The following is a 22686-nucleotide window of genomic DNA, read 5'->3' on the forward strand; positions in this document are numbered from 1 at the left end:
TCTATCTTTTGGCTTGTTGCAGATTTTTGGGGCAGTTAGCTACCTGTTGGCATATTCTAACTGTTTATTTCTTGTTTCATTTTAGTGATATTCATTTATCTGTTTGCTTGTTGCAGAATCTTGGGGCAGTTAGATACCTGTTGGCGCATTCTAACTGTTGATAGTTTTGAAGTTGAAGTTTTGTTTATGTTCATACATAGATTAGTTATTACATTTTGGTTTTAAGAATATTAAGTAAGTGTATACAAAATTTGCTGGTAATCTCTGTTTTAGAGTAACTGTAGTATCATTACATTCTAACCATCCACATTTCTTTTTTATATATGCAGTGTAGTGACCTGCATTGGTTGTGGCTCCTGCATGATAGATTATATCTATTGTTGTGAAGATTTTCTTACCAAGTGATACTTGACCATGTGTGAATCCAGTCAGCTTGCAGTTGTTTTTGTACCATCTGCATTGTAACATAAAAGCATTACTATTTCGTATTTACTATGTGTCTGTATTTGTAAGGTGGAGCGTTTATCTGAATTGCAGGTAGTACATAATCTGCTATGGTTTGCATTTTGTACAAGTTGCTGAAATGGAATGGATTCACAGTTAGGTATGGAAACATATACGAAGCGTTCATTAGGAACTTCTTCTTGCACTACATGGCAGCAAAAAGTGCATGTATGTTTCCACATGTATGCAATCTGGAAGATTTCATTTATCAGTATGTTTTTGTTTTATTAGAAATTCTTGTGGATATTCTTGTGTGCTTATAGTGAATTTGACCATTCCAGCACAGTAGTCCAATGCCTGCCTTATTGCAAGTGTTGTCAGGATTGTTGGTTGCATTTCTATGAAGGACTAACATTTGCAAACAAAATTGATCTGTACCATGTAAGTAAATGTTGTCAATAATTGGTGGCAATTGGAATATAATATTGATTGCTACATCTGTGTAGCAATTTACACCAGTTGTATTTGAAAATTTGAATGGACCCGACAGTTCTGTGTCCAAGTAATTTGTTTGAAGTGTGCGTTGTTTCTTTGAAGAGGTACTTGAGTTAGTCTAAGCAGTAAATCCTTCTTTGGTTGTGGTCCTTGATGAAGTATTAGCTTCTTTTACTTTCTTTGGAGGAATTGCTGTGAGATCCTGCATCGTTTGAGTCTGAAGTAGTTTTCTTTTACAATGTTTTGCTTTTTGTGGAACAGGAAAGGTTTTTAGATGGGGGTGTAGGGTGAACGCAGTCTATTGTATTTTAGAATGCAAGGAATATCAGCATTTAATTTACTTGCATCAAATTTGATTAGAAATAGTCCATCAAGTGTACGTAAGCGTGATAGTGATGCATAGCGCATGCCTTCTTTAAAGACTGCACTACCAATATCTATCAATGCTTTATCTAGAGTAAGACCTTGTGATTAGTGAATGGTGACTGCGTATGCTAGAGTTAGAGAAAATTGTTCTCTACATACATACATGTCTTTGAAAATAAGGAAGGGGGCTGTTGAGCGTCCTATCCTTTTAACTTCTCATAGTTTGTCAAAGAGAATATTGACAAACTGAATGTTGTTGTCACGTCGGTATGTTTTAAAGCCAACAACTGTACCAAGTGCTCCATTAACTAGTCCTTGGTCCATGTCAAGGTTATTTTTAAGCATTACTCTACATTTTAAAGATGATTTTAATATTTTTTCCAAACCAGCTGTGTTAGAGTCTACGAGCAATTGGGGGTGTTATTTATGAGTCCGTCCTCAAACTTGAAAGACTGTAATGCCCAAATAATGGCTCTAGAGTGCCCTAAAATAATCCAACAGAGTTTTGATGTTCTGTAATTCTTTAATGCGATAAACAGCTGACAAGTGTTTCGACCACTGGTCATTCTCAAGGCAAGTGAATTTCCTGAAATTGAGAGAAAATCTAGTGATTTGGACTGTCCTTGTCCACTTAATATCTTCCAATTCCTTAATGATTAGCAGAAAAATAACCAAAAAGACGCTCTGTTGAGTGATGTTTCTTTCCTTAGATGAAAATGTTATTTGTGGCTACCATTAGCCAAAACCGATAGTTCCAGTTATCAGTGGCATCTGTCACCTTATTTCAAAAAAGTAGGGTTCCAATCCATACGATCCGTGTCTCTAACAGGAACTGTTTACTATTTAGAGGACTCTGTGGGAGGCCCTGTGGGGAGGTTTCTGTTTGCAGCCAACATTTCCTTCTTCATCTTTTTGAGATATAATTGTAACACTAGAACCAGCAGTTAAGTGTCTTTGAGATTGGTCACTAGCACGCAGAGTGATATAAGATCCCACACTGTACATTTTTTGATCAGCTGTGTTAGAGATAGTGTTTTCCAAGGTATTTAGTCTTGTTGTGGCTTGTTGTCACTTGGGTAGTGTCACACCATGTACGTCCAGTTTGTCTGTGGAGCAAATTTGAATTATTGGTTGCATTTCTTTTTTCAACAGTGTTTCATTGAATTGTGCACAGCTTGCAAGAGTTGGCATCAAGGACTCACAGTTTACATTTGTGTGTGCTGATTGTTCCATAACATCAGTAGCACATGAGTTATGGCCATAGAGTGCATAGATGTGCCTGGTTTTTAATATAGATTGTGCTTCTTGAGATAGTATACCAACTCTAATACTTTTTAAAATGTGGGCATATCTGAGGTCTGCAGACTGACGCATGTTTTCAGTTAATTCTCTGTATTGGAAATGTTGCAAAAGGTTGACATTTCCTATGCTGCCAAGAGAATTACGGCATAGTTTGTGCCCTAATGTTTTAAAAATAGGTTCACCTTTAACTGGTGTTAATTGAAGAAGATCTTCGAAAAGTATAATGTGTATTCCTCCAAAGAGTTCTTCATAGTTTGTTTTCAGTACCTCTTGTAATCTGAGGTGAATGAAGGATAACATTAGATTGGAAACCATGCTTACCTTATCCATTAGCAGCATTTTCATTTGTTTGAAAACTTTGCATAGCTCCAATGCAGCTTCTGGAGAAAGTTTGTAATAGTTTAATTTGTTTTGGTGATCTACTGGAAGGAGTAGTAATCGGTGTAAAGTGACACCGGATATGTTGTAGGCAGCTAAACCTGTGGGGCAGTTACAACAGCTGACAGTTTGTTGTTTGTCAATTATTGGAGTAACTTGCTGATGATTTTGATTAAGAATATTTTGCCTGAACAAGCTTGACCACTGACGTATAGCAGTATAGGTTTGTAGTCTTGGCAGGTACAATTTTTATTTTCATGTTGCACACTATGTTCAATTTGTTTTGTTACTTCTTGGAAAATACTATGCTGCTCATTGTTTAGTTGTGATTTTAGTACAGCAAAGTCTTCTGTAGATTGCTAATACTGACAAATGGTGTTTTCTACTTCTGTCATGGCTAATTCTGCCTCATTTGCTATTAGTGGCCATCCAAGTGGTTCTTGGCTTCCTGTTACAGAAGGTTGACTACTGTCAGGAGTGTCCACATCTAGTTGCGCCTGGAGTTGTTCTTCTTGTTGCTGTTCATTGTGCAACATTGTTTTGTACAATGTAAAGTTTACGTCTGTTATAGTGCTTTCATTTGCTTTGAAAGCATCTTCATAGGAGTCGTAGCTATCTAGTAAATCTTCTTGTTTTCTCTATGGTTTAAAAAGTTGTAGCAGGGACATATAATACAGTTCTTTATGTTGAGGAGTTTTTAATGACAATTTGATATGATTAATTAAGCTTTGTTTGGTAAGTTTCACTAAACTGCCTTCACAATTTGCCACTCTGTATCTACCTTTCTTTTCATCTGGTTTAATATTATTTTTGTATGTGAAGATTTGGGCTACGTGGTATAGACACATGGTTTCGAAAGTGGTAAACTGTTTTTCAAAATGTCTTGGCTGTTGGGATCATTTTTGGCTATTGTTTCTATGTCTTCATATGATTTGAGAACAGAGTAAGTTCCATATTAGGGAGCTCCCGACCCCTGCACACTGTCTACGGCTATATCGCCAAGTATTTGAGGATAAATGGTTCAATCTTCATTTTGTTAGTTAAGCAAAAGTTGTTTAGACATTCAATTTTTAGACTAGGATTTAGAGATCACATCGTCTAGTCATTAAATAAAGTGACAGAACTGGTCTAGGGAATCCAAAGCAGCATTTGGTGTAGTATTTCCCTTTGTTTTTATATTTGCGATGACAATATTTTCCACATTTGTGTCTTTGACATTTTAAAATGTGTGCATGAAGGTCACTATGTGTTGTTTGTGAAGGGATTTCACAAGTGACATATTTTTGGATGAACTGCAAAACAGTGGCATCACTGTCCTGGCCAAATTTAGAAGCATCTTTAATCCACAAAAGCATGTGGATGTGTGGTGCTCCTCTGACTTGGTATTCTTTTCTCTAAAAGAAGTGTTGCACTTCTCCCAGGGGAGGAAGAGTTTTAGTACAAATAAAGTTTAGCATAGCAATGAAGCGATGATGGAAATATCTTGATACATTTACAGGATCTAGAGAGCAAAGTTCTCCTGGTGTTTTTATCTCTATGTTTGTATTGTTTTTGTTTGCTATGCGTAGGAAACCTTCCCATGTACAACTTAATGTCACAAACCAAGTGGGTGGACCAAGGTTTCTTATCATACTGCGTACATCTCCATGACGTTGGAACAAATATTCTTTTGTACCACGCATGTTTGCTAAAAGATTTGTAATGCTTGACCATAAAACCTCATCTTTTTCTTGCACTTTTTGTAATAATTGTGTAGCTGACATATTTTGAAAATGGGTACCTGATTTCAATGTGTGTGCACCTCCGTGGCATAGAGTTGCTAGTTCACTTTCAAAGAGAAGGTGGAATATGTATTCCACATTTTGTCTGAATCTGGGGTCTTCAGAATACTTTCGTAAAGAGCGGTATTCTGATGATGTCATTTGTGTGGGTCTATCATAATACCTTCCTCCTTTTCCAGTAGGAAAGAGTAGAGGAAAGGCACATGCTTCTATACTTTTTTTCCCATATGCTGATTGGAGATCCTTTGGCTTGTCGCATTTGGTACGTTTCCAGTGCATCATCTATGGTGTCTTTGGAGTGTAACGGATGAATTGTACAATGGTCTTAAATATTGGATTCTGTAGCAGGATCTAGAAGTTAGAATTGACCAGTTTCTGATGAGTCTTGAATTATTACAGTGGTTTCCTTCAGGTTTTCTTCAATATTAATGTCTTTGTAGTATTCATTGTTGTCTTTTAGATATTGCAGAGCTTCTCTAACTTTATGTAAATCCACAAGTTGTTCCCAAATTCTTTTGTCTTTTCTAGGTACACCATTTACTAAGATAATTAAAGATTGATCTATTGGACGTTGCACTCCCGGAGTGTGTACATTTTCTTTGAGATCTAATGGCAAATAAACTAGTTTGCCACAAATTCCTTTCACTAATTCAGAGGGAGATAATTTTGCTGTTTTTGGTTCAAGGCGTATTATTGCTTGAAATGGGTGCACTGTTTGAATTATGATGCTCTCATATAAATTGAGTTGTTGTAGGGGTTTTGGTAGTGGGAATAATTCCAAGTTATTTGTGATAGCACATGAAGGTGTTTGGTTGTTGTCAAGTTTTGCAGTGCATTAACTGCAAAGTATTAGGGGTCAGTAATTTCGAATTTGTTTTCTGCTATAAAATAGAGAGCTAATTGGAACCATTTGGAATCTTCATTGTCTTCTATTTTGTATGTTATGTCTACAGTTTTTGTGTTATTTTTTTTAAAGTCCTGTGGAAACACACACACATCGTTTGGTACTTCAGCAGATGTACTTTTAAACTTTAGTATTTCTATTTTGTATGTGTGTAGTAGACGGTTGCCACCTGTACAGTTGTTGCTAGTCTGTTGTAAAGCTATTGCATTTTGAAAGTGGCTTTCACTTCCAAAATATATTCTCTGGATATGCTCTATTTCTCCGAATAGTTCTTTGGCTGTATCATGTAGAACATTGTTATTTAAATTGGCTAGTGCTAAAGCAGGACAATTGGCATAGGACAGTTTATGAACCAATTTTCTTACAGTTGAATGATGTGTTGATATCATTTTGATATGGTGGAAGGTGCTTTTGCAAAAAGGTCCAGAAATGCAGGCTAATGAATTTCCTTGTAGTCCTGTGTATTTGCGCATTGGACAGGAGTCCATATTTTGTAGTAGATTCATTTTGAATTTGTCTTTGCCTTTCACATACTGATTGAGGAACTAGCGTAAAGATTTGAAAGATTTTTTGGCTATGTTACACATTGATGTGCATGGCCAGTTATAGACTGGACGTATTGGTTCAGTGGAATGGAGAGTTAATACTGAGTTTTCTGGGGATATTTTTCTGAGCAGTGATTCTTGTTCCATAATGGTATTATTATGTTTTTCATACCCTCGTCCACTGCTATGTATGGCAATTGGGTTCATTTGCTTTTGTTTGTATGCTTCTTTATTGAAATATTGTTCTGTGCTCGTGGTGTGACTCCATTCACCTCCACAGATGTTTGAGAAGCTATCTTTGTTGATATTTAGTTTATTGAGAAGTCTTTTTTGTAGTTTAGTACTTAGTTTTGTTAGTGGTTTCATTCTGCTTAAAACTAAAATACATACTTTCCCTTTGAGAAGTATTGCACTGTCTATGAGAGCTTCTAGGATACATTTTCTATGAAAGGTTTTAAGGGTTTTGTGTGATTTCTCTCCTGTTTTTATAATTTCTGAAGGACTCTGTGGCGGAACATTTTTTGTAAAATAATTTTTTTGGTATGCTTATCTGTGGCTACATCAAGATTTATAGGTGCAGTGTTAGCACTAGTGGTAGGTGCAGTCTTGTTAATCAATTTCTGTTTTGTTTTACATTTTGAAAGAGGAGGCAAAGTTTCTGTACTGGAAGCTTGTTTTGTTTCGCTTAATGACTGTATTAGCTGTTTTGTTTGAACATTTTGTAGAAATTCTGCCAGAGGTGAATGCTTTTTTTGGAGACTTTTATTTTGATTTCGTTTATTTTTGTGTTGCTTTCTATGGAGTTGCTTTTTGGTAGGCATTCATTGGAGTCTGTTGGAGAAAAAAAGAAAGTATGGGTTGAGATCTTGTACAGTGTATGTGTGCTTTCTGCATGAGTGTCTGAGTATGATAGTAAGGATGTATGTAGAGGTGTGTGATTGTGCAATGGGTTGCAACTTCAGGTTGAGAAGGCTATTCTTGTATTTGTTTGTTACTATACTGGTTTTCAGATGATAATACAAAGTATGCAGCTGGTGAGGGGACGCACTAATACCGAATCCAATGTTACAGTGTTAATACTATTGTTTGTTCTACAATACTAGGATTCTACAGTGTTTGAGTAACAGTTAGAACATTATGGCAGTATTGCGCTTACTTTTTTGGATGGAAAGAATAGGTTTCTTCTAAATTCTGGTTCGTACTTCAGACAATGCTGCTTTTCAGGAGAGTGGTCTTCACTACAATTGTGAAAGAAAGAAGTTAGTAAATATGTGTGTTTATAGCACTGTTGTTAATGTCTTTGTTTTTGCAGGAGCAGTAAGTTAGCATTTAGCATTTGTATAGCGCTACAAACCCTCAGGCATCTGAGCACTGCTTATTATTACCCACAGTGCGTGGTGCTCATTCATCAACCTCAGAAGGATGAAAGGCTGAGTTTGGCCGTGCCGGGATTGGAACCTGCTTCAGCTTCAGAGATGTCAAAGCGAGCACTCTACTTGCTGTGCTATTGGATCAGCTTTCTGATAACTGTGATTTCTGATTTCTTATAGTGCTTTCTGATAACTGTGCATAGCATGTCCATGCACTTTCCTTTGTTTATGTGCATTCTGTATATTTTACTTAGAATCTGTTAGTTAAACGTGCTTTAGAAATTATTACAATAGTAAGTGCACAGAGCACACTTGGCTTCTAAAGCAGTTTTATTGGATGTTGGGAGATAGACGAAATAATCATATGCTTTTTTTGCTCTTTTTACAGGGTAAATGGCAGGAACTGTAGGGAAAAGCATGCATTATATGCATTTGTGAAGGTGTGGGAAATAAAGCAGGAGAATGTGATGGGTTCAGCAGCTTATTACTCAGCAGGTGATTACCAAACTACTCGGTGATCCTGTGGTGCTTGGAGATGGGAGAGTCTGAAATAAAGTAAGGGTTGCAATGAATGATCTGGTACTTACGTTGCAGACTGAAGGGAAGGAGGGAGATGTTGTATGTCTTGCTTTATAACACTGTACATAATTGTACATGATGTGATAGACATGACTGCACCTGTGCATAATTCAATGCTGTTGTAAATACTAGAACGGAATGGGCAACCGGCTGGAATGAGAGAGTTGTCTAGATTGGAAGAAGAGTTGTAGAGGCAGTGGTGTTGTTTCAGCTGGAAGCCTTTAAAATGATATTGGCTATCTGTGTGCATGAAAGAAGATGCATGTACTCATCCTGGCTGCGTGTCATTTTATCACACACTAGAAAGCCTTTATTAGATAGCTGTGTGTGTTGTGTCTGATTACTTGTATAATCATTTCTAAAGGAAGTACAAATGATAGAATGTATGTTAAATATGCAGAATGTATAGAAAGGAAATTTTACGTACATCCTATGCACTATAATGCATTAAATACTATTGTGGGTGAAATGTGGCTAAATAGGGGGCAGTAGTTATGCAAATGATGGAATGAATGAACAAAATAATAATTTGCACATTATGGTTAGTAATATGGATAAATACAAATTTGGACTGCAGACAGGTTTGCAAGTGACACTTGATCACAGCAGATGGGAGAAATGACAGTAAGCATTTTTTACAGGTTATAGAGGGTAAGTGGCAGTTACTCTGTTTGCATGCATTTATACATGAGCTGTATATCTACTGTGCAGAAAATAGTCATACCTGTAGTTTGTGTTCATGCACGTGGATGTGCATGAATCTGCAAGTGTAAATGTTTGAGAGTTTTGTAGTAGTTGCTGTAAGTGCTTTGCAATCAGAGCCCAATTGCACTCAGAGTGATCAACAGTACATCTAAAGTGCTGAACTGTGATGATTGAGTTAGATTTAGAGTTCTTGGATGTGATTGGTGAATGGTTGTGTGACTGCTTAACAGTAACCAATGAGGGAATGGTGCAGAGAGTGAATTGGAAAGGGTAGAAGAGCTGCCCCAATGTTACGTGCTCTGTGGACACTGCGGTTGTTCGCAGACAGGGCGTGCCACATCCGGGGCTTCTGAGCATGAAATGGGAATGTATTTTGTGGATTAGCCAATCAGGTGTTGAGGTTCTGCTTTGTATTGAGAGAGGCTGTGTGTAGTGAAGATGGCAGAGGTGGAGAAAGTCAGGGTGTTGGTGCTTGGAGATATGTTTGTTAATGGTTTGGAGCAGTATGCTAAATGTAGGAATTTGGCTCACACTTTTTATGTAAAAGGAGTGGAGGTGGTGTGGAACACTGTGGCTGGTTTCAATTTGCAGGCAATGCTAGAAGTTTGTCAAGATATGGCTAGGGTTAACAGTCCACATGTGGTTGTCCTGCACTGTGGTGCTTTGCGTTTGGGCTATGTCAGTGCCCCTACTTTGTTGGAAGATCTGGAACACTTGGTTCAGGCAGTAATGAACGTACTTCCAAATGCCAAGGTTATTCTTTCTGGTTTGATACCTAACGCTTATGGGACAATAGTTCTGTTTTTTGTCCTCAGAAAGATGTTGCTAGGTGTTTTATCAACCGAGGCATGTTTGCTTTTATGATTAGAGGTGGAATGGTCTTTTGCAACAGTGACAACATTGATTCTGGCAATGTTGTTTACTTTAAAGCAGATGGCATGTCTTTATCTTTTATGGGAAATGCCATGCTGTTTTGGAACATAAGGATTACTTTGGAGAAGCTAATATGAAGATTTTTGGAGGAAAATAAGAAAAAAAAACTAAAAAGTAAAAAATAAAAGGTGTTTCTGAAGCATCTTCAAAAAAACCCCAAAAAAACCTCAAAGGGGAAATGGGGCACACTATTTAAATTTCCATTCCCCACTCTCAGATTTTTCGATTTGTCCACGGACACTGCGGTTGTCTGCAGACAGCGCGTATTACATATGGGGATTTTGAGGTTGAGAGGCATGCAAATGAGACTTAGCAGAGCAAGGGATTGGTCAATAAGATTTACTGGTTGTGTTGGGTAAGGAGAGAGTTTGTCAGAAAGTCTTTTTCCTAGAGGAGAGCAGATAGCTATGGCTGTGTGTTTCAGAAAGCAGATTGTCTGGATTTTGGGAGATTTGTGGATAAATTGGTTGGAGGTGCATGCAGATCGTTGTGGAGTAGCTGCACATCTTAGATTCCCTCATGTGAAAGTACACTGGCATGGAATTTGTGGAATGAAGTGGCTGGATTTGGTACCTCTTTGTGCTATTCTGGTGACACAGTGTCATCCAGACATTATTTTTATTCATTGTAGAGGGCACAGTTTAGGACATTCTCTGGAATATCTTTGCAATTTGCAATGAAAGAAAGACTTGGGAAAGTCATGGACACATTTCCAAATTCCCAAGTTATTCTTTCACGTATTGCACAGAGACAAATGTGGCTGAGTTCTTCTTCATTTCGTCCACAAATGGAGAAAGCGAGGCACAATGTCAACAAGGCTGCCTGTGTCTTTTTGAGAGATGTTGGCATGTACTCTTTTCACAATTAAAATATGTTTTGTAGTACATACATTTTTCGCAGAGCTGGAGTACATCTTACTTCTGCTGGCAATCTGTTTTTCTGCGAAATATAGAAAATTCATTGCGACCCTTTTTGGAATTACAGCAATCCCTTTTGCAGTAGGTGTTGACCATTTGAAGTTTTTGAAACACAAAAAAACACAAAAAGCTCTTTTCAGAGCCACCACATCCTCCAAGAGAAAAGTGCAATGGTACTGATAGTGCAGCACCTCAAACATTTTAGAAGTCTGCGGACACTTCTATTTTTAAACTGTGAAAGGCGGCTCTTAAAAGAGCCTGTTTTTTTTGTTTTATCATTTTTTTTTTTGTTTTGTATTTTTAAACACATCACACAAGGAAAGGAAGGGAAAGGAGGGTAAGGAAGGGACACCAACCACTGGGATAAAAAGGGGCAGGTGGAGAGAGAGGAAGATGTAGGGTAGGCCTTATTCAGGTAGGTAGCAGTCCTTCTCATGCTCCCGGACTGCAGCCTCAAAAGCACTTCGAAGGTTCTCCCCCCTGCAGAGTACTGCATCGCAGTACATGCACAATACTGTTAACCTCTAAAGGTAAGGCCCAACAGCATCACGTATGGCCTGCGATGCAGCTGGAGGGATGCGCTACCCCACAGGAGTGTCTCATGTGGTGGCAGGAGCGGAAATGGAGAATGCTTCAGGGGAACTCAACCTACTACGATTATTGCAAGGTACAACCTTACGAACAGCCCCACCGTGGAACGACCTTAGGTGTCGCTTCATTGAGGTAGTACCGTAGCTGTACAAACCCGGTTTGCCACGACTCAGCACCAACTGGCACTGAGTGCAGCGCACCTTCTTTGCACAAGTTTTCGGTACTCCATCAAGAGTGGTAAATAACCTCCACACTCAAGATTCACGGTGAGTGCTAGTAGTAGGGACTTCCACTACCTCATCCTCGTCATCATCTTCATCACTCTCCTCTGCATCCTCACGCCTGTTCCCTTGGGGAGGTGGTGGTGGAGAGGGGTTGAGGTGGTGCTGAGACAGAATTAGCACCAGCAGCAGCCATGGATGCCATCAGGACAGCTGTTAGCAAAGCAGGATCAATCTGCAGTAGTGCTATGTCTTAGCTAGAAAGACAGACTGAGGATCAGCTCTGGGTGTGGCCTTTTATAGGGGTGCTGGTGTGCGCTTCGCAGGCACCTGTGCTGTCCGCAAACACTTCGAACACCAAGAGAGCACTCAAAAAGTTCCAATAAGTATGTAGATCACAAGGGACATTGTCAGGGACATGTGCAAGGGTGAACTTTCACATGAAAATACCTTGGATTGCAAGAAAAACTCACTTTTATGGTATTCGGGGGCCCGGACAGTGTCTGGGAACAAGGACACACGCTTAGTGTGGGTACGGTCACATGATGATGTCGCGGACACTTTCGCGAATGGGACGGCTGTCCGTAGGACACCAAATGCGTGGGGTAGGTCGTGCGCATGCATGCGGGTATTCTACAGACAGTATTCGGGTCCCCAAAGTAATTAAAAGTGCGACACACGTGCGTCAGGCAGTTATGGAAAGGCCCGATGTTTGTAGGACCCAAGGGTGTGATACACATGCGCACAGGTGTTCTACGGCCTGTGTTCAGGTCCCCGAACAAAATAAATGTGCGTCACAACTTTGCGGACAGGGCGGATGGGCTATGTGTTCTACGTACATATTCATACTGGTTGCGGACAATGCGAACAGGAGGAATGTTCTTAAGACACCCCCATTTTGGTTAATTGCAGACAGGCGGACATCGTTTGTGTCCTAAGGACACCTCCATCTTGATTGCGGACAGTGCGACAGGTATAGTGTCCTTAGAACGCCCACTTTTTGGCTAATTGCAGACATCCCGGACATCATCTGTGTCCTAAAGACACCTCCATCTTGATTGCGGACAGTACGAAGAGGTATAATGTCCTTAGGACAACCCCATTTTGGTTAATTGCAGACATCCCGGACACCCGCGCTGTTTGCGGACACCCTAACTACCTTTAAAAAAAAATAAGACACAGAGGAATATAGTAACAACACACACAATATTTTATTAATGTATAAAAATATAAAAATTATGAAACAGAGGGGGAAGCAGAAACTGATACAAATACAGGGGAATTAGAGTACATGTTGGATGGTAGGGGAGGAAGGGATTGAAGTTTCATCATAACATTTTTCTTGCTGGGGAGTTTTTGGGGATGGTTGGCTGGGACATGGAGAAGGGGTACAGGTACATGTGGGACAGTGATATTTTTTTTCTTTTATATGGTCCTCCACAAAGTTTTTTAAAAGAATGACATTTGTCATTAATAGATCAATTTTTTGCTCCACATGCTGCAGATGATTTTCTATGGTGTCTGTTTCTGTATTATTTTTAATTTCGGTATGGTCTGTTAAAAAAATATGTACACATAAAGTAATGGTTATTAATTGGTTTATTTAGAGAAGTGTAGTGTCTACCATTAGTATCACTGTTATCACTCATTCCATCCCAAGGAAAATGTTCTTCTAGCCATTCTAAAAAAACAAAAAAGAAAACTTTTAATGTAGTGAAAGTTTATAAATATATAAAATAAATGTATTTTACTTACTAGTTTCCTGTTAGGTTTTGCTGTTACTGCTTCCTAGGTGTGCTGTTGATATTTGCTGAAACCAAACGATGAGGTGTTCCCGTTTAAGTACTATTAATCAACTGATTTGAAGGCTAACAGCATTCACTAAACTGGTTACTGTCATGAATCAATCACACAATTTAATGGGAATATGGTACCTAGCATACTATGCTTGTGTAATATATATTTTTTTGTTGTTGGCACAAATCCAAAAAGGAAAAAGAAAAAGATGACAAGATCTAAAACATATACAAACAATATTTTATTATATCAATATTTCTCAAAAAGTAGTGAATTTCACAAAGAGATGACGAATACATAGAAAACAAAAAAATGAATCTAATAATTATGACAAATATATGAAACTCATGGAAATAGATGACCGGAATTAATATATTCCAGATAAATATCAAACCCTTAAATGACTATTGGTATGTTCCAAATCAACAACAAACATTTCTTAAGAAAGTAAACAAATACAATTTGAAAAAAGAAGAAGAAGCTGAACTTAATCAATCACGCTCAGTGTGACATCTGTGTTAAAGCAGACTAAGCCTGTCTGTAGGGCTTAATATGCTGACTGGATCATATGTGGCTACCTGTCGCTAACTCAATTGGACATAATACCTTTAGCCTTTTTATGCAACAAGGTCAACCCAAAATGTAGTTGGTTACTAGATCAATTCTGGTCACAGAGCTAATGAGAAAGAATAGAACTTATACACAGTAAAACATAAGGCTGATACAATGAACACTGGATACATTCTGGTCACAGAGCTAATGTGAAAAAATAGAACTTGTACACAGTAAAACATAAGGCTGATACAATGTTGATTTTTGCTGTCCAGTTTATGTGAGGTAATTCTGTTGGATTCTTATTTATTTTCTTTTGGTATATTCCATTATGTTGCATATTTTATGTAATTGGACTGTTGGCGTCTTACATATACAGTTTCCAACTGTTATTTATTATTGAATGACATTTATGTGCTGCTTTTTGAACATGTTCATTATTTTTATTGCATGGTACAACAATGTAAGATACCCCCTGAGTTTTTGGATAGTGTTGATGTTGACCGCATCCGTCCGCGAACATGCGCACGGTCTGCGGACATCAAAATCACTAGCGCGGGGCAGGGGGTTCAGTATGTTCTATGTTACATGTATATAAACTAAGGGAATCCTAGTAAACACCTATCAAAATCTTGCTATCTATTTTCAGTGAAAGAGATTTGTTAAAGGGGTGTTATGGTTAGGTTGAGCTACTAAAAACCTATTAAATTCAGAAAAAAACCTTTGTTAAAGGGACGTCATGGTTAAGTTGCGCTACTAAAAACCTATGAAATTCAGTGAAGAAATTCAGTGAAAAAAACTTTGTTAAAGGGACGTTATGATTCCAAGTAAAACCGAAAACCCCAGAAATTCACCAGTTATGGTAAGCCAAGCAACCATAACTCACGCCACTACAGTGCGCTGCTAAGACTAACACCCAGGACATCAAAGATGACATCACTTTGGCCCAGGAAGGCCTCCATGTGCGTGTGGCTTTTGGCCATGCCCTTTCTCCTTCTTCTGCTGCAGTGCCGGCATGCCAGGGTGAAGCCCGTGGGACAAGGGCACGTGATGTTGGCGTCCCGCTCCTCCTTCATTGCTTTGGCCCAGAGCGACCTCCATATGGGTGCAGATTTTGGCCATGACCCTTCTCCTTCTTCTGCTGCAGCACTGGCCCATCAGGGTGAGGCCCGCGGGACAAGGGCGCGTGGTGTTGGCGTCCCACTCCTCCTTCATTGCTTTGGTCTAGGAGCGCCTCCATACGGGTGTGGATTTTGGCCATGCCCCTTCTCCTTCTTCTGCTGCAGTGCCGGCCCGCCAGGATGAAACCCATGGGACAAGGGCGTGTGGTGTTGGCGTCCCGCTCCTCCTTCATTGCTTTGGCCCAGGAGGGCCTCCATACAGGTGGGGATTTTAGCCATGCCCCCTTCTCCTTCTTCTACTGCAGCACCGGCCCGTCAGGGTGAAATCCACGGGACAAGGGCGCATGGTGTTGGCGTCCCGCTTCTCCTTCATTGCCATGACCGATTTGGGCATCAATATGGGTGCAGATTTTGGCCACGTCCCCTTCTCCATCTTCTGCTGCAGCGCCGGCCTGCCAGGGTGAATCCGGTGGGACAATGGCACGGGGTGTTATGTCCCACTCCTCCTTCATTGCTTTGGCCCAGGAGGGCCTCCATACGGGTACAGATTTTGGCAATGCCCCTTCTCCTTCTGCTGCAGTGCTGACCCACTAGGGAGGAGCCCGCGGAGCAAAGGCGCCGGGTGTTGGCATCCCACTCCTCCTTCAGTGCTTTGGCCCAGGTCGGCCTCCACACAGGTGCATATTTTGGCCACACCCCCTTCTCCTTCTGCTGCAGCGCCAGCCCGCCAGGGTGAAGCCTGCGGGACAAGGGCACGTAGTGTTGGTGTCCCACTCCTCCTTCATTACTTTGACACAGGAAGGCCTCCATATGTGTGCAGATTTTGGCCATGCCCCCTTTTCCTTCTTCTGCTGCAGTGCTAGCCCACCAGGGTGAAGCCCGCGTGACAAGGGCACGAGATGTTGGCGTCCCACTCCTCCTTCATTGCTTTGGCCCAGGAGGACCACCGTATGGGTGTGGATTTTGCCCATGCTCCTTCTCCTTCTTCTTCTGCAGCGCAGGCCCATCAGGGTGAAGCCCGCGGGACAAGGGCGCTCAATGTTGGCATCCCACTCCTCCTTAATTGCTATGGCTGATTTGGGCCTCAGTATGGGTGCAGATTTTGGCCACGTCCCCTTCTCCCTCTTCTGCTGCAGCACCGGCCTGCCAGGGTGAAGCCGTAGGGACAAAGGTCCGGGGTGTTGGTGTCCACACGGGGGTGTTAGTGGACTAGCAAGGAGCCTGGCTGGTTCACCGCTTGCCACCCATCTCCACTCTAGTAAAGACCTTCACATCAAAGTGAGAGTACAAAAGAGCACAAAAGAGCCACTCTAAGAGGAAAAGGGGAGACCTCTACAGCCCATTGTGCTACTGCAAAGAGGGTGGGGGCAAGAACAAAAACTCTTGGTGACTCTTGGTGTCTCTGCTGACATTAGCTGTATGCTAACCTGAATATGGAATTGGTAGAGCTACTGCCACGTTCCCTTTTCCTCTCATGTTTCCATGCAAATCTGCCCTGCTTTCCATCCTGCATTTCCAGGCCCTGTGCCTATAGCAGATCGCAAAATTCTGGCAGCGTGGAAAACAGGGAAAAAAGGGAGAAGGCATTTAAGGCATTCCAGTAGTGGCCATGCTAGTGCCATCGCTCCCGGACTGGGCAGGGCCTAAGCCTCTAATGTTATTAGTGCCCCTGTACCTAGGGAGCACATTTAGAAATCAAGTACCCCCTTTGTTTTCTCAGGAGTGGCCAACCCCCCTCAAGTGTGACCACCTGCCAATTTGAGGGGCTTACCCCAGTAACGTAGAGTAAGACTGCAATCCCACCAAGATACCATCATGCAGCTGAGCTGTCTGGCATCCCAGATAAGCGGGACTCGTAGGGAGACATCTAGAGGAAGGAGGGAGATCTCCCTAGCATGATCAGAAGAGTCCAAGCTGTTTTAGGGAACCTGGACATTTTACCCACGACTACGGATTACGCCACTGAAACCAAGGGGGTCTGTGAACCATCTGCTCCCAATCTGACTTCCTCTGTGGTTGCCTGTCCCACCTCCAGCTCTCCCTTTGCAAGCTCATCTCCAGTCCCTGCTTCTTTGCTCTCAGCAGACCCATCCCTATCCATTCTCTGTCAGCCTCTGCCACCATAGCCCACCATACAGATGGGAGCCGAGGAATGCCCTGTTAAACAAGAGCCTCCATTGGCTCCCTACCATCGGGAAGTGTGCCTTTGTAAAGAGGGAGGACATAGTGGGGTGCTATAGAACATTTAACAAGGGTAACAAGGGTAACAACTCTGTTGACCCTGTTAACTCTGTCAGACTTGTTCTTAGGGATAACCATTTGGCTAGAGAGGTCCTAGGAAGATCCATGCACCAAGGTCATGTACATAACAGCAGAATCGTAATCAGTATGCACCTCTCACTGGGACTTGTTGGCCCCCGTGGACCTGTCTGACACAATAGCATCTTAACAGGAGTGAACCTTATACCCCTAGGGAAAAGGACAATTGAACCCATGAAATTCACTGAAAAAACATTGTTAAAGGGATGTTATGGTTAAGTTGCACTAACAAAAATCCATGAAATTCACTGAAAAAATGTTGTTAAAGGGACGTTATGGTTACAAGAAAAATCGAAAAAAACCTTGAAATTCACCAGTTATGGTATGCTAAGCAACCATAACTCACACCACCTCTGTGCACTGCTAAGAGTAACACCAAGGACAAAGATAACATCCAATATTTTTTGTTATTCCACAATGCTCAGCATACACCTTCAACCAATGAACCCAAGAGTCCCCCAAAATCCAAACCAAAAATGGCCATGCCATAGTCATCCTCAATCCTCTAACAACTCCTTCTAACAAAACTCCTGCTACCCTTTCTTCCTGAACACCACATGCAGGAAACCTGATTGGCTTATCTTCTGCAGACCCCGTACACTGTCCGCAGTCTCTGCAGTCCCCTTTCCATACCAGGCAACCTTAAAAGCCCTGGATGTGGCACATGCCATCTGTGGAATTCTGGGGTGTCCACAAATGTCGCAGTCACTCAAAGGGGCAGCGGGGGTGAATTAAACACAATTTAAGTTATTTAATGTTTAGTGGTGGCTCTGAATATAACCTTTTTTTTGTTTCTTTGGGTTTGTTCAACACCTTTTCTTTCCTTTTTTTGCTTTTATGTACAGTAGTACTGTACACTTTACATCTTCCTTTACAATTTTCTTACAGGAACTTTTTCAATGCATTCCCAACATTGTAAAGGAAAATTGCATTTCTGACATCTGTGAAGTGAACACCTTGACAAAAAACATTCACACCATCAGAACTTATATTGTCATTCTCAAATTTTATTTTCAATTTTTATTCTATGAATCGGGAACTAAATCTTCCTGCCAGCACATGCCCCTACCCTTTTAAGTAATGTATTATCCAAATGCAATCAGTATGCCATTAACAAACATATTTTCTTATTATCTTCCTTCACAGTTGCAGTAAGCACCTCTGTCCTGAAAGCCAGTGGTGTGTCAACTTCAAAATGCAATCCAGAGTAAGCCTACTCTCAACAGCCAACGAAGTAAGTGCAATGCTATCATGCAGTTTCACCTCTTACTGAGACAGTGCACTGTTCTTGTATTTTCAGGTAAGCAATTGCATCAACCCACTGGTGTTTGCGTCATTGTTACTCAATGCATCTCAGTTCCTCACTTTGTGTTAGCATGTCGCCGCCATTATATTAAATCCACCATAGCAATATAGTATTCCCACCTTACACTAACACACCATTACACATTACATAATCACCCACCTCTATCTATATTCCTACCCTCACTTTCATCCATTCATGCAAAGCTGCACACATATACATCACAAAATGTGCACACCCACACTTTCCTTTTTTCTGCAACAGCTGCTACAGAATGCCTAGCAAAAAGGAACTCCGTTGAAAACAATCCAGAAATAGACCAGCTGTACCTAAAAGCATAGAAAGTAACCAGCCACCTCTAGCAGATTGTGTACTGAATGTTGAAAAGGAACAGCTAATGCAGTCACTAACCAAAACTAAAGCACCTACCAGTAAGGTGAAAGTAATTCCTCTCTGAAAATGTACACGTAAAAAAAAGGGAGTAAAAAGAGTGCAACTGTCACTACTGTTAATAGACTGTTAGGGACAATTCTCAAGAATGTGCTAATTTCCCTTAACTTTTGAGACCCCCATCGACTTTGCTGGATTTATAGGATTTTAATTTTTACCTGGAAAGAGTGTGAGCCTTTTTTCCCACTGTTTCATGTATTTTGTTGTGTGTTTTACTTTTGTGTTCTTTGGATATGGAGTTTTAAACAACTCCATAGGCATCATCTTTTTCTGGTGTGTCACGCAGCACCTCAGGCAAGTAAGTGTCAAATTGGTTAGAGTAAAGTGGTCTACCTTGGACATGAGGTAGGAGGAGGTGAAATCCGGCCATTGCCTGGCAAAGTACAAGCTGCACAAAACTGGGCCTCCCCTACTACTCAAACCCAGGTGAGAGCCTTCCTAGGCCTCACTAGTTACTATAGGAACTTCATAGAGAACTATGGGACCATAGCTTCTCCCTTGAATGTGATGATCTCACCCACATTTCCTAAAAAGGTCAGTTGGAATTAAGAGTGAACTCAAGCATTTGAAGGCCTAAAGAAAGCCCTTTGTCAAGCTCCAATTCTAAGACCTCCTGACTACAACCAAACCTTCATTGTGCAAACTGATGCTTCAAATACAGGTATAGGTGCAGTTCTGAGTCAGCTGGATGAGAAAGGTAGGGAGCACCCCATTTGCTTCACCAGCAGGAAGCTGAAGGAACCTGAAACAAGGTGGGCAACCATTGAACGCAAACGTTTTGCTATTGTGTGGTCACTGAAGAAGTTTAGACCATACCTGTATGGATCTACTTTTGTGATTCAGACTGACCACCAACTCTTGAGATGGTTGATGCAAATGAAAGGGGAAGACCCTAAACTACTGAGATGGTCAATCCTCCTGCAAGGGTTTGATTTCACGATTGAACACACGTCTGGGTGTCACCACTAAAATGCTGATGGTCTCTCCAGGATGTTTGACTGACTGGAATAAGGAAACTCATCCAGAAGTGGATTAAATCCTCCTGTCCCTTAGTCTGGGGAGTGGGGACGAGTGCTAAGGAGAATTATCAAGAATGTGCTAATTTCCCTTACCTTTTGAGACCAGATTTCTAGGATTTTAATTTTTACCTGGATAGAGTGTGAGCCTTTTTTCCCAATCTTTCATGTATTCTGTTGTGTGTTTTACTTTTGTGTTCTTTGGATATGGAGTTTTAAACAACTCCTTAGGCATCATCTTTTTCTGGTGTGTCACACAGCACCTTCAGTGCAGTGGCACAGGGATATATTTCAGACTCCCCAATGTTTAAATGCCTTCTCTGTGACTGACTACTGTCTCCCAGAGCATGTAAAGTTAAATTGGCTTTAATAGTCTTTTTTAAATTTACAGACCTAGCGCACACTATCTTCATATAGAGTGCTGGGGGGGGGGGTTGCCTAGAATCCCCTGGGTCTAAACACTCATGTAACAGTCAAATGTTACCCTTTCCTCTTGAAATAGCTGGTGGCAGTGGTTGTAGAACAAACTACCATGATTTTTCCCGCGAACACCGGTAGCTAAAAATCGGGTCAGCCCTGTTTTTCAATATCTCGCCCAAGACTCCGGTCATCTTTTTTGCCTTTTCTTTTAGGAAAGGTCCTTCTAGTGTTTGTCTCTGCGTGCCAAATCAGGTTTGGTCCCTTTTTCTTTTTTTTCTTCTTTTTTTGTTGGTCTTTGGCGGGCTTTGGTGCTGAATGTCTGGAGTGGACAGGATGTGAGGGAGGTGCCCGAAACTCCCTGTGCTTAGTCTCCTAGGTGGCCTCAATGCACTCTAGCGTGATTGGATGGCTGACTCTCCGGCAAGGACAGCCACCCTGCTGGGTGAGTGACAGCTAGGCTGGATTGAATGGGGGAAAACAGTTTAAAAGCAGGTCTCTGGGACTTGGAAAGCAGAGTCGACCACTGGAACGAAACAAACGAAGACGAGCTGAAGGAAGACGACTGCTGCAACTCCTGGTCCACCGGTGAAGCCCTGCCGCAGGTCCGAATTGCCTGACACTCCATCGACAGAGAAGCCCTTCAAGGTTAACGTCTTCCCTTGAGTTTGGTGGGAACAACCAACTCACAAGCCACCTGGACACCGTCGCCATACTGGTCGAATTTTCTTCAGAGTGCTGATGAAAACCTGATAGCCAGTGAGAAGGAAACCAGTTTGTGGACTTTAAGGCACTCAAACCTTAAACCGATGGTTTGCCAAGCTTGTAGCCTCTTCCCTGGGCAGTGCAGGAACCTCCCGACCTCCTCCTTCTTGTCCCCATGACTGAAGCTCAGGAACAGCGAGATATGCAGGAACTGCCAGGAACAACTGCCTGTGCTGCAGCTTTTCTTCATTTAAAAGGTACTGTGCAAGTGCGGTCCTTTCTGAAGTGGTGAAAGTTTGTGAAACTTTCCTAATTTTGGAGGCTTGTCCTTCCCTAAACCGACATATAACTTTTCTTCTGGCAAACTACTTCTAAGAACAGTGGAAAAGACTGTTTACTATCAGAACTGTGCTATCCTATCCAAGACACTGAACCATTGACTTTGGCCCAGTCCTATTGAATTGAACTGCCTCTTGTAGTGAACTCTAACTATTTGCCCTGCCTAAGAAAGTAACTGTGTGTTGATTCTCATAACCTTTGTCTTTCTATCCCTCTTGAAAGTAACTGAAGTGCCATTTTGCTCCCACTTTAGGGGAGCTTAACTTGTTCAGAAACGTATTGGTTTAGTATTGTATTGTATTATAGTGTGATATTGAGCTGCTCTTGCTAGTTGAATGTTTTCAAACCAAATGTGTAAATAGATGTATATCCTTTTTTACCAAGAAACCTTGAGTAAGTGTTTGTTTGAACCACTGTAATTGCAAGTCCTTTGTGTAACATCTTGTACTGCTCACTTCCCTCTTGAGATAGGTGTGGCTGCTCAGCCACTGCTACCAAATAACTGTGTAGTACAGGCTTGTACCAAAGGTGAAATTGTACTTACACCTGTAGTCCTAATTGTGTGTAGCGTTCCCAAAGGGTACTGCATGTGATTCTGCCTAACATAGACCATGTACAAATACTTATGTCACCACAATAAAGCATTTTTACATTTTTACGAGAAATGTTCCTCCACACAGTCCTTTACCCTTATAAGTAGAGGGCAGAAATGACGCTCAGCCCTTAGCCCTTTAAGTGCCATGGGTATTTCTCCCCAGTGCCAGGGCCTTTTTTGGTGATTTTGGTATGTGGCCATTCAATGGCTTGTAACTTTTTTGTTACATGAGATATCGCAACAAATTTGGCTCCTTTTTTTCCCACATGTAGGTGGTCGTAACGCCACCCAGGAATCCCAGGTTGCTGTAGGGGGGTGAGAGAAAATAAGGAAAAAGTGTGAAAATGTTGTTTTTTTTCAAAAAATGCCAATAAAATGATGTACAAAGAAGCCTGTGGTTTTTTCCTTGTAAGAGCTAGGAACAAATGGTTTGCTGTGCTGAGTTCCCCAATGTGTTGGCTTTCAGGAACAGGTTGAGTGGAAATGGAAAAAAAATATTTTGATGTGGTTATCAACCGTTTTGTGAGAGGTAGGCGATTTT

The sequence above is a fragment of the Ambystoma mexicanum genome, chromosome 5p (assembly GCF_040938575.1).
Source record: "Ambystoma mexicanum isolate Mex_15411 chromosome 5p, UKY_AmexF1_1, whole genome shotgun sequence".
NCBI classification, from domain to species: Eukaryota; Metazoa; Chordata; class Amphibia; order Caudata; family Ambystomatidae; genus Ambystoma; species Ambystoma mexicanum.